This window comes from Mustela nigripes, chromosome 5 (assembly GCF_022355385.1).
Source record: "Mustela nigripes isolate SB6536 chromosome 5, MUSNIG.SB6536, whole genome shotgun sequence".
NCBI lineage: Eukaryota > Metazoa > Chordata > Mammalia > Carnivora > Mustelidae > Mustela > Mustela nigripes.
Genome location: NC_081561.1, coordinates 83,861,959 through 83,873,359, shown reverse-complemented (window position 1 = coordinate 83,873,359; position 11,401 = coordinate 83,861,959).

Below are 11,401 nucleotides of genomic sequence, written 5' to 3'. Positions count from 1 at the left end.
GTTGGTATTTTCAGCATGCTTTCAACATGTGTCTTTCAAATGCATGGTATTTTCAGCATGCTTTCAACATGTGTCTTTCAAATGCATTCATCTACCATGAATTCATGGTAGAATTCCACAGGTCTAATTAAAGGTGTCACCCGGGTTATAAGGCAGTGGAATTCATGTATTAACTATCAAAGAAAAGTACAAAATAATTTTGTATAAAATGTGTTTAAATACTAAGCGAATGATCATTGTGCAATGAATTTATATAGGAAAAGAGTCTAGGAGTTGTCCTAAAAGAAGTGATAGGCATGGAATGAAAAAAGGAGAAGAATGATGGAAAATTAAAGAATCAAAGAAAATACTACAGAGGAAAGTTTCTCAAGGCCCTTTATTATGCATTTAGGAAATTGGGGTCCTCAGAAATCAAGTTACTTGCCCAAGAGTCTATCAGTACTAGAGAATGAACAAGTTCCAGCAGCAGTGTGTTACCGTGTGTTTTTACGTATCTCTAATGTGGTTTATTAAATCTGAACACTAGCTAAACCAGTGAGGCTAATTCTATAGAAAACCAATGGATGGAAGTCAGGTGAAGGAACTCTTTTTTGAGGTATACTTGACATACAATATCACAGTTGACCCTTGAACAATGTGGCGGTTAGGGATGCTGACACCCCACACAACTGAAAATCTGTGTATAACTTTTGACTTCCCCAAAACTTAACTACTAATAGCCTATTGTTGACTGGAAGCCATGCCAATAACATAAACAGCTGATTAATATATTTGTGTGTTTATGTGTATTATATACTGTATGCTTACCATAAAGTAAGCTAGAGAAAAGAAAATGTTATTAAAAATTATAAGAAAAATACATTTATGGTGCTGTATTATATTTATTTTTTTTAAAAAATCCCCATTTAAGTTGGCCCATGCAGTTCAAACCTGTGCTCATCAAGGGTCAATTGTATATTATTTTCAGGTATACAATATAATTATTCAGTATTTGTGTATATTGTAAAATGATCACCACAATAAATCTAATTAACATCTTTCAACCATACATAGTTACAAATTCTTTTTCTTGTGATGGGAACTTTTAATATCTATTCTCTTAACAACTTTCAAATATGCAATACAGAATTATTGACTATAGTCACCATGCTGGACTGACATATTTTATAACTGGAAGTTTGTACATTTTGACTACTGTCACTCATTCAGTTCCCTTTAGTTCCCTTCACCAGTCTGTTCTCTGTGTCCATGAACTTGGGTTTTTTTTTTTTTTTTAAGATTTTATTTTATTTGACAGAGAGAGATCACAAGTAGGCAGAGGCAGGCAGAGAGAGAGATGGAAGCAAGCTCCCTGCTGAGTAGAGAGCCCGATGTGGGGCTCAATCCCAGGACCCTGAGAAAATGATCTGAGCTGAAAGCAGAGGCTTAATGCACTGAGCCACCCAGGTGCCCCAGAACTTGGTTGTTTTGTATTTTTGTTTTTATTGTAATAATTCTACATGTAAATGAGATCGTACAGTATTTGTTTTTCTCTGACTTATTTCACTTAGCAGAATGCTCTCAAGGTCCATCCATGTTGCCATAAATGGCAAGACTTCATTCTTTTTTGTAGTTGAGTAATATTCTGTTGTATATTTTTAAACCATTTTTAAACCACATTTTAAACCACATTTTTAAACCATTCATCCACTGATACACGCTTAAGTTGGCTATTATAAATAATGCTGCAATGAACATGGGATTGCATATGTCTGAGTTAATATTTTCATTTTTTTGGATAAATACCCAGAAGTGGAATTGCTGGATCATATAGTAATTCCATTTTAAGATTTTTGAGGAGCATCCATGCTGTTTTCCAGTTTACCTTCCTGCCAACAGTGCGGCATTCTCAACATTCTCAAAATACTCATTATGTCTTGTCTTTTTATAATAGCCATTCGAACAGGTGTGAGGTGATACCTCATTGTGCTGTTGATTTGCATTTCCCTGCTGATTAGTGATATTGAATGGGTTTTCATGTACCACCCGTAGTTCTTATTTGGGAAAATGTCTAAGCAGATCCTCTGCCTATTTTTAATCTTTTTTTTGGGCTACTGAGTTATATGAATTCTTTGTATATTTTGGATATTAATTCATTATCAGATACAGGTACCCCCACTTTTTGAAAGTTCTCATTATGCCACTTTTCTTACGAAAAGTGGATTAGTACCTGTTTCATTAACTGAAAGAAATCAGTAACGAATTTTTGTTTTCATGAAAAAAGGTGAAAAGTGAAAAAGTTGTCCATCATTTGTTTTGCAGCGAGCCACTAGAGGGGCAGAGCGCAACCCTGGCAGCGAGAGTGGCACCACCAAGCTGCTACCCCAGGAACTACACTCAGCACCTTAGTGCCAAGCCGCCATAGCTTTGAACTATGTGAACATCTGTGCTTCATCTTAATTTATGTTGTGCATCCATTAGCAAGATGTGTCCTAAGGTATCAGAAAAGCCTAAGAGAGGGTTTTTAGGGCCTAAAATTTTTCAAAAGTTTTTCTGTATAAATTAGTGACATTTTGGTTTACGAAAGCTTTCATAAGAACATTTTCTACTTCTGGATAGCGGAGGAATGCAGTATATAGTTTGCCACGATTTTCTCCCATTTGGTTGGCTGCCTTTTCGTTTTGTTGATGGTTTCCCTTGCTGCGCAGAGGCTTTTCAGTTTGATGTGGTCCCCCTTTAACAATCTTGATTATGTCACCTTTCCTTTTGGTATTAAATACAAAATCATCACCAAGGCTAATATCAAGGAGCTTAATGACTATGTTTTCTTTTAGGTAAACAGAGCTTTTCAAGCACATATTGCAATGCCTAAAATACGGCAGGTGCTAAATAAACATTAGCTATCTTTATCTCACTGATGACTAAAACACTAATTCCATCACATAACAAAAACACATTTAATTGGGAATATCCTCTAAATATCTCCAACTTCTAACCGTATGGCCTCATGTGTTCTTTCAGGCTCTGCTCCTATACATTGCTACTTTAAACATTAGTAGAGTAATCTACACTGAATCTTTCATATGACAACAAGTTTGGGGGAACAATGAACATAACACAATGTAAAACCAGAAATCTATGTTCCCTTCAACCTGCATAGGAGCCATTATGTTAGAGATTTCCAGGTGGATTGGATAAATTCAGGAATACTGAGAGCTGGGCTTTGATTTTTTTTTTTTTTTTTTTTAAGATAATTGGGAGAAGTTGCAAGTTCCTCAAGAAAGCTTCTTAGACATGGTGTGGAATCCAATGCTGAAGGCGGAGTAGTGGATGGTGCAGTATTACCTTGACAGAGACTGAGAGCTTTGACTGAGGACAGACCTATTGAGTCTCACTTTGCTGCAGCACAGAACTGAGAAAACATCTGAAACTCATTAGCTCTGCCAAGGAACTGGAAAGTACTAAAAGTTGTGATGGACTAACACACCTGTACTAAGAAGGGAAGGCCTTGTGGGGGGTCTTACCATTGGCGGCAAGTGGTAAAGTTCAAGACCATCAGTGGTAGATGCCACCACCAAAGCACAAAACCAGACCATTCCCATCTCCCATCTCAGTGGGGACCAACATTGCATTCAAGGGCCAGATGGCCTCTGTCCCACTTGAGGTGTAGTTAGTGGGGCCCAAGAAGAATTGCTGGAGTGCTTTCTGTGTGCCAGGAGCTGTTTAGGTGCTTTGTGGAATTGAGACGTTCAAATCCTTGTTGCTATTCAAGGCAGTTCAGTTTTTTTTTCACCATTTCGCAGTACAGTAGCTAAGGCATCAGAAAATGAGCATTGGGGGTGCCTGGGTGGCTTGGATGGTTGGGCCTCTGCCTTCAGCTCTGGTCATGATCCCAGGGTCCTGGGACTGAGTCTCATGTCGGGTTCCCTGCTTGGTGGGGAAGGAGTCTGCTTTTCCCTCCCTCCCTGCCTCTCCCCCGCTTATACTTTCTCTCTCTCTCTCTCAAATGAATAAATAAAATCTTTCAAAAAAAAAAAAAAGAAAAGAAAATGAACAATTGACCCACCATTGCAGAGTTGGTAAATGGTAGAACAAGGTTTTTTTTTTTTTTGCCCTGGTGGCTCATAATTACTATAGTAAGGTACGAAGGTACAACACGTTCTCACTGCACCATTTCACAGGAGGACGATTGAATATTTATCTAAAACAGAATTTCACTAAAAGAGACTCTTTTTTTTTTTAATAACAGCTTTATTGATATATAATTAATGTATATAATTCACACCTTAAAGTGTATAATTTAAAAAGTGGTTTTCGTATATTTTCAGAGTTGTATAACTATCACCACATAAATTTAGAACATTTCTCTCACTCCCAGAAGAACCCCCCAGTGCCCATTAGCAGCCGCTCCTCATCTGCTTGCTTAGCCCCAGGCAACCGCTAGCCTCCTTTCTATCTTTACAGACTTGCCAGGCTGGCATTTCATACACATGCAATATATAGGTTTTTGTTTTTTGTTTGTTTGTTTGTTTGTTTTTGTGACTGGCTTGTTTTAGTTAATGTAATGTTTTCAAGATTCATCCTTGTCATAGCATATTATCAGTATTTCATTTCTTTTTATTGTCAAATCATGTTCCATTTCATGGATATAGCACATTTTATATATCCATTTATCAGGTAATGCACATTTCAGTTGGTCCTACCTTTTGACTATCATGGATAATGCTACTTTGAACATTTGTGTACAAATGTTTGTGTGAACATGTTTCATTTCTTTTGGGTTATTAAGAGACTCTTAGATTTTAGAAATTTCTACTCACAGCCTCTTTCCATATTACCCACTCTCTCATTCCTTGCAAACAGTTTCTTCAGCACCTTATTGATACTGAGGTCTAAAAAGTCATGAAATTCTTCTCCCTTACAAATATGTTTTTCCTGTTATAGATTTATTCAACAATCACTCAACAAAATATATTTTATTTATTCCAGTCTTATACTAGCCACTATTTTGCATGCTGAAGATACATGATAAACTAGAATGTCCTGCTTTAAGAAATTTATATCTGGTTAGGGAGGGGAAGAGGGTTAGAAGCAAACATAGACAATTAGAATATTATTAATGTTTTACAGCTGAGACAAATAAAGGGCACAGATTAGGGGTCCGTATTCTGTGAGAGCTAAGGAAGGCATCACAGAATGTATGATGTCATTGAAGATCCCCCTGGGCAATATGCAAAGGAACAGAGTGTGCGAATGTCCTACAGCAGGAAAAGCATGACTGGACTCAAAACCTAACAGCAGGAGCTGTGACCTAGAGTACCTCAGGTAAGAGGGTGGAGTGGTGACAGTTGAGGTGGAAACCCAGGCAGCAGTGAAATCACAATATCATTCTAAGGATCTGGACCTATTTTGAAGGTAACGTGGCTCCAATGATTTTCAAGTCCAAGATTTTTAAACTGGAGGATTAACTATTACTAGGACATTTAAAACAACATAAACTTCAGAAAAAGTGAATCTTATAAAGAAGTCCTGAACTGCATTTATTATTATATTTCATGATAAAGTGCTTGACAACCAGAGGGCCCAGGATTGGTGATTAGAAGAACCTACCTTTGGAAGAAGGAGGTTTTCTCCAGGCATTATTGTTTTGCTGGTACTCCCTGTTTAGTAGTTCTTATCTAAATGTAGAGTTCTGAAATAAAATAAATAAATAAATAAATAAATAAATGTAAAGATCTTTGACTTCTATTTCATTCTCGTCAGGAATTATTCTGCCTTATGAAGTTCATGATCGACCATTGCCTTTCCAAGGTTTTGATATGTTCTGCACTAAGCTCTATAATATCAGAGAGAAATTATAAACCAACCACTGACTCTTCTTTGAAGATCCATTTCAGCTTCTCTAAATACCTTCTTGTTTGTTTAGTTATGCTGTGAATGCTTCTGTCAAACATGGAATCCCTGAATGGCCTCAAGCCCTTTGAGGGCAAATCTTTGTCCTGGTGATGTGCATATTCACTGAATCCTGCCAATTTTCACTGAACTAAATTTATGCCTTAAAAATAAAAGAAGAAAAAATGAAGAAAGAAAAAATAATATGTGAGGGCAGCTAGAGGAAACTCCATAAAGGAGGGCAAGCATATCATTAGGTCAGACAGAAGGTTCTAGAATTAATTTAGAAGGTCAGGAGGGGGTGGGGCACATGGATGGCTCAGTTGGTTGAGCGACTAGACGTCTTCAGCTCAGGTCATGATCCTGGAGTTCCCGAATCGAGTCTCACACTGGGCTCCCTGCTCGGCAGGGAGTCTGCTTCTCCAGCTGACCTCTCTCCTCTCATGTTCTCTCTCTCATTCTCTCTTTCTCTCAAATAAGTAAATAAAATCTTAACAACAAAAAAAAGGTCAGGAGGAAAATCAAATAATATCTTTATAGATACTATAGATATTTGGTAAGAACAACCAAGATGAATCGATTTATGTTATTAGTGTATAATCACAGCCACAGAACTACAAAGGACCCCAAAGGGATCCTTTTAGATATCAAAGTCATTTTAGACTTTGTAGTATAGGCCACATTTTCCTAGGCATTTAATTTGAAAGCTCCAGAACTTTTCTTATATACTGTGTTTAATGTCACAGTTACAACCATTCCTCTATCCCTCCCCTTTCCTAATGATTATGACCAATTCCTTCATTTCTTTTTAAGAATGGTGGACTACATGGGTGCCTGGGTGGCTCAGTTCATTAAGGATCCCATTTTTTATTTCAGCTCAGGTCATGATCTCTGGGTCCTGAGACTGAGCCCTGAGTTGGGCTCCCTGCTCAGCTGGGAGTCTGTTTAAGACTCTCCCTTTCTCTCTGCCCCACCTCCCCAAATAAATAAATATATCTTTAAAAAAAGATAATCTTGGGGTACCTGGGTGGCTCAGTTGGTTAAGCATCAGCCTTTGGCTCAGATTATGATCCCAGGTTCCTGGGATTGAATCCTGCATCAGGCTCCTTGCTCAGTGGAGAGTCTGCTTCTCCCTTACACTCTCCCTCTATGTGCACATACACTCTCTCTCTTTCTCAAATAAATAAATCTTTATTTAAAAAAAGATAATCTTGAAAATTCCATGGATTTTCCCTCCCATTTTTCTTTTAATTTGTTTTTGAGGTATAACTTTCATATTGCAATCTGCGTAAACCTTAAATATACAGCACAAAACATTACATTATATAAATTTTGAATATAGTGCATATGTTAAATTATATACAAAATCTCCTTTGCTGTTTTTCAATGTTGTATAGTTTCCTATTAAATGGGTATGTCACAACTGATTAATCTATTCCAGTGTTAATAAATATTTGGCTTACATTTGTTTACATTTTTGAACTATTTTTTTTTCACTTTTGGACTGTTATGAATATGATTACTACAAACATTCCTTAACACAAGTACTAATTTTTGTTGAGTCTATACTTAGGAGTAGCATCTTTGGGTTACAAGGCATATATATGTTTAGTATTTAGTGATACTGTCAGAAGTTCTTCAAAGTAGTTGTACCAATTTGCATATGTACTTTACTTATGAGACTTCCAATTGCTCTACATCCTTTCCAACCCCTACTATTAAGTTTAGTCATTCTGGTAGGGATGTACCCATCATGATTTTATTTGCATTTATTTTTGGTGATTAATGGTGTTAGGGACCTTTTCAAATGCTCAATGCCCATGTTGTTATTCTTTTTTTTGTAAAGTGCTTATTTGGGACTTCAACAAATTTTTAATTTGGGGCAGGAGTAAATATTTTGAAGGGGTGCATACGTTTCCATTTATGTTCTAGATAGGAGTTTTTTATGAGATATATATATTGTAGTATATTTCCTCCTAGACGTAACCTTTTTACTTCCTTGATGTCTTTTGACTAACAGAAGTTCTTAATTTTTAATAAAGTTGAATTTATGAATTAGTTAGGGTTTTCTGTACCCGATTAAAAATCTTTACCCATCTTGCTGTCATATAGATATTTTCCTGTATTTTTTCTAGAATTGTGATCAAACTATTATTGACAAGACCATCCTTTCTCCTCCTGAGCTGCAGTGGTGCCTTCGTTGTAAACTGGATGATTACATGTGTATGAACCTGTTTCTGGATTGTCTATAGTGTTTCCGTGGTGTATTTGTCTATCCTTGAATCAATATCACACTGTCTTCCTTGCTGTTACCATTAAAGCAAGTCTTAGTGATAGTGTAAATCCTTCAACTTGAGAAGGTCATTTTTTTTAAAGATTTATTTATTAGAGAGAGAGAGCACGTGCGCACATGAGAGGGAGAAGTGGGGTAGAGGGAAAGAGAATCTCAAGCAGGATCCATGCTGAGAGTAGAGCCCAACCTGGGGCTCTCTCTCACAACCCTGGGATCAAGACCTGAGCTGGAACCGAGTCAGGCACTTAACTGACTGTGTTTACCAGGCGTCTGGAGAAAGACATTCCTTTTTGAGATTGTCTTGACTATTCCAGAATCATTGCAGCTCTGCTTAAATTACAGAATCTGATTGTCAATTTCTACCAAAGAATTGTTAGGATCTAACCAGGATAATATTAAATATAAATTCATTTGGGGGCATTTGACATCTCTTCCTGTTAAAATGACATAGTATATTTCTCCATTTAATGTGACTTTATTATTCGGAGCAATATTTTCCAGTTTCAGTTTAGGCTTTATTCCTATTTCTTTATATTAATAATAGGTATTTGATCATATTTTCTATGCTAATGTAATTTATTTTTAATTTTTATTTTTCCACCTTATTCCTATCATATATAAGTACATTTTTGGTGTATCCATGGCACTAATTAACTTACTAATTTTAATAGTGTAATTATGTACCTTTACCTTGAAATTTTAAAAATTATTATCTAGGGGCATCTGGGTGGCTTAGTGGGTTAAGCCTCTGCCTTTGGCTTGGGTCATGATCTCAGGCTCCTGGGAACGAGCCCCGCATCGGGCTCTTTGCTCAGCGGGGAGCCTGCTTCCCCCTCTCTCTTTGCCTGCCTCTCTGCCTATTTGTGATCTCTCTCCCTCTGTCAAATAAATAAATAAAATCTTTAAAAAAATAAAAATTATTATCTATAATAGAATAAAAACACATGGAATAATAAGAACTACATTATCAAAAGTTGTGTAAGACTAGTCACTGCAAACTGGCAAGCATTATTGAGAGAAATTAAACATCCTTATAAATGGAGAGACATATGATGTCATGTGTTGAAAGAGTACATATTTGTAACAATGTTAAAATATCAATTTTCCCCAAACTGATCTATACATTCAGTAAAATACCAGTCAAACTCTCAGCAAGAATATTTGTAATAATTGATCACCTCATTTAAAAATTCATATAGAGGGCACCTGGGTGGCTCAGTTGGTTAAGCATCTGCCTTTGGCTCGGGTCATGATCCCAGGGTCCTGGGATTGAGCCCCATGTCGGGCTGCTCACTCTGTGGGGAGTCTGCTTCTCCCTTTTGTTCTCCCTCTGTGCTTTCTACCTCTCTCTCTCAAATAAATAAATAAAATCTTTAAAAAAAAATCATATAGAATGTCAAGGACCTAGACTAGCTAGAAAACTCTGAAAAATAAGAAGTTTGAAGGATTAACATTATCTAATTTTAAGAATTTTGAGGGGCACCTGGGTATCTCAGTTCATTAAGCGTATGCCTTTGGCTCAGGTTGTGATCCCGGGGTCCTGGGATCGAGTCCCACATAGGGTTCCCTGCCCAGCAATGAGTCTGTTTCTTCCTTTCCCTCTGCCCCTGCTGTCTCTCATGATCTCTCTCTCTCTCTAACAAATAAATAAAATCTAAAAAAAAAAAAAAAAAGGATTTTGAAGATACAATAATCATGACAACATGGTATTGGTGTCAAGCTAGATCGATAGAATGTAGAACCTAGAAACAGATCAGACATATATGGACAACTGATTTTTGATAAAGATGCAGATGAAACTAAGTGGGAAAAGGACCTTTTTATATTTAACAATAATTGTTCTGGAACAACTGCATATATATATAAATGAACTTTGATCCAAACCTTATACCATACACAAAAATCAGCTAAAATGGATCAGCTGAAAATGGATTAAAAAAATCTAAATGTAGACCATTAAACTTTTTTAAAAATTAAGAGAAAATTTTTGTGACTTTGGGTTAGGCAAAGATATCTTAGATACAGTATCCATATTTTAAAAGATATATTATTTTAAAAAATTGATGAACTGAACTTCATCAAACCTAAAAACTTCCACTATTCGAAAGACACTGTTAGAGAATGAAAAGACCAGTTACGAATGGGAGAAATATTTACAAATTGTATCAGATAAAGTAGTTTTATCCAGAATATTAAAACAACTCTCTAAAGTAAAAAATAAGAAAAAAAACACCTTATTGAAAATAGACAAAAAGACTCAAGACATTTTACCAAGGATATAGAAATGTCAAATAAGCACATCTTTAGACCATAACCAGTGGAGAAACTGGAACTGTGCAGATGGTGGGAGCATAAAATATTACAACCACTTGGGAAAACAGTTTGGCAGTTTTTTTCTTTCTTTCTTTCTTTCTTTCTTTCTTTTTTTAACTTTACCAAGTTAAAAGTAGACACTTGATTAATGTTAGGAAACATAGTTATGATCATTAGGTAATGACAGCACTATCTGGATTAGATATCTGTTAGATGTCACCATTATTAGTCCTTTAGAAAGGAGCTAAGCAATTTGCCTAAGGCCATAAAGCCAGTACAGGTGGAGATGGACCCTTGTGATTAGATTAATTCATTGGCTCTAGTTCACTTAATTCCCACCCTTGAAGGCCATAATGCTAACTTCCTGACTTTTTTTTCAATTATCTCCTTTCAGACTTCCATCCATATAAAATTTACAATTCTTTTTTAAAGATTTTATTTATTTATTTGACAGACAGAGATCACAAGTAGGCAGAGAGAGAGGGGGAAGCAGGCTCCCTGCCGAGCAGAGAGCCTGATGTGGGGTTTGATCCCAGGACCCTGAGATCATGACCTGAGCTGAAGGCAGAGGCTTTAACCCACTGAGCCACCCAGGCAACCAGTTCAGCAGTTTCTTAAAAAGCTAGAAATAATCTGTCATATCATCCAGCTATTCCTCTCCTAGGTATTTATCTAGGAGAAATCAGTGTATGGCCATAAAAAGAACTGTACATGGATAATCATAGTAGCCCTATTTATAGTAGCCAAAATTGAAAATGACCCAAATAGCTATCAATAGGTGAATGGAAAAATAAATTGTGGTATATCCATACAATGGAATTCCCCTCTGCAATAAAAAGGAATGAACTATTGATTAAAGCACCTATACTGATGAATCTCAAAATTATTATGTTGAGCAAATGAAGACCTATAAAAGAGAAAACC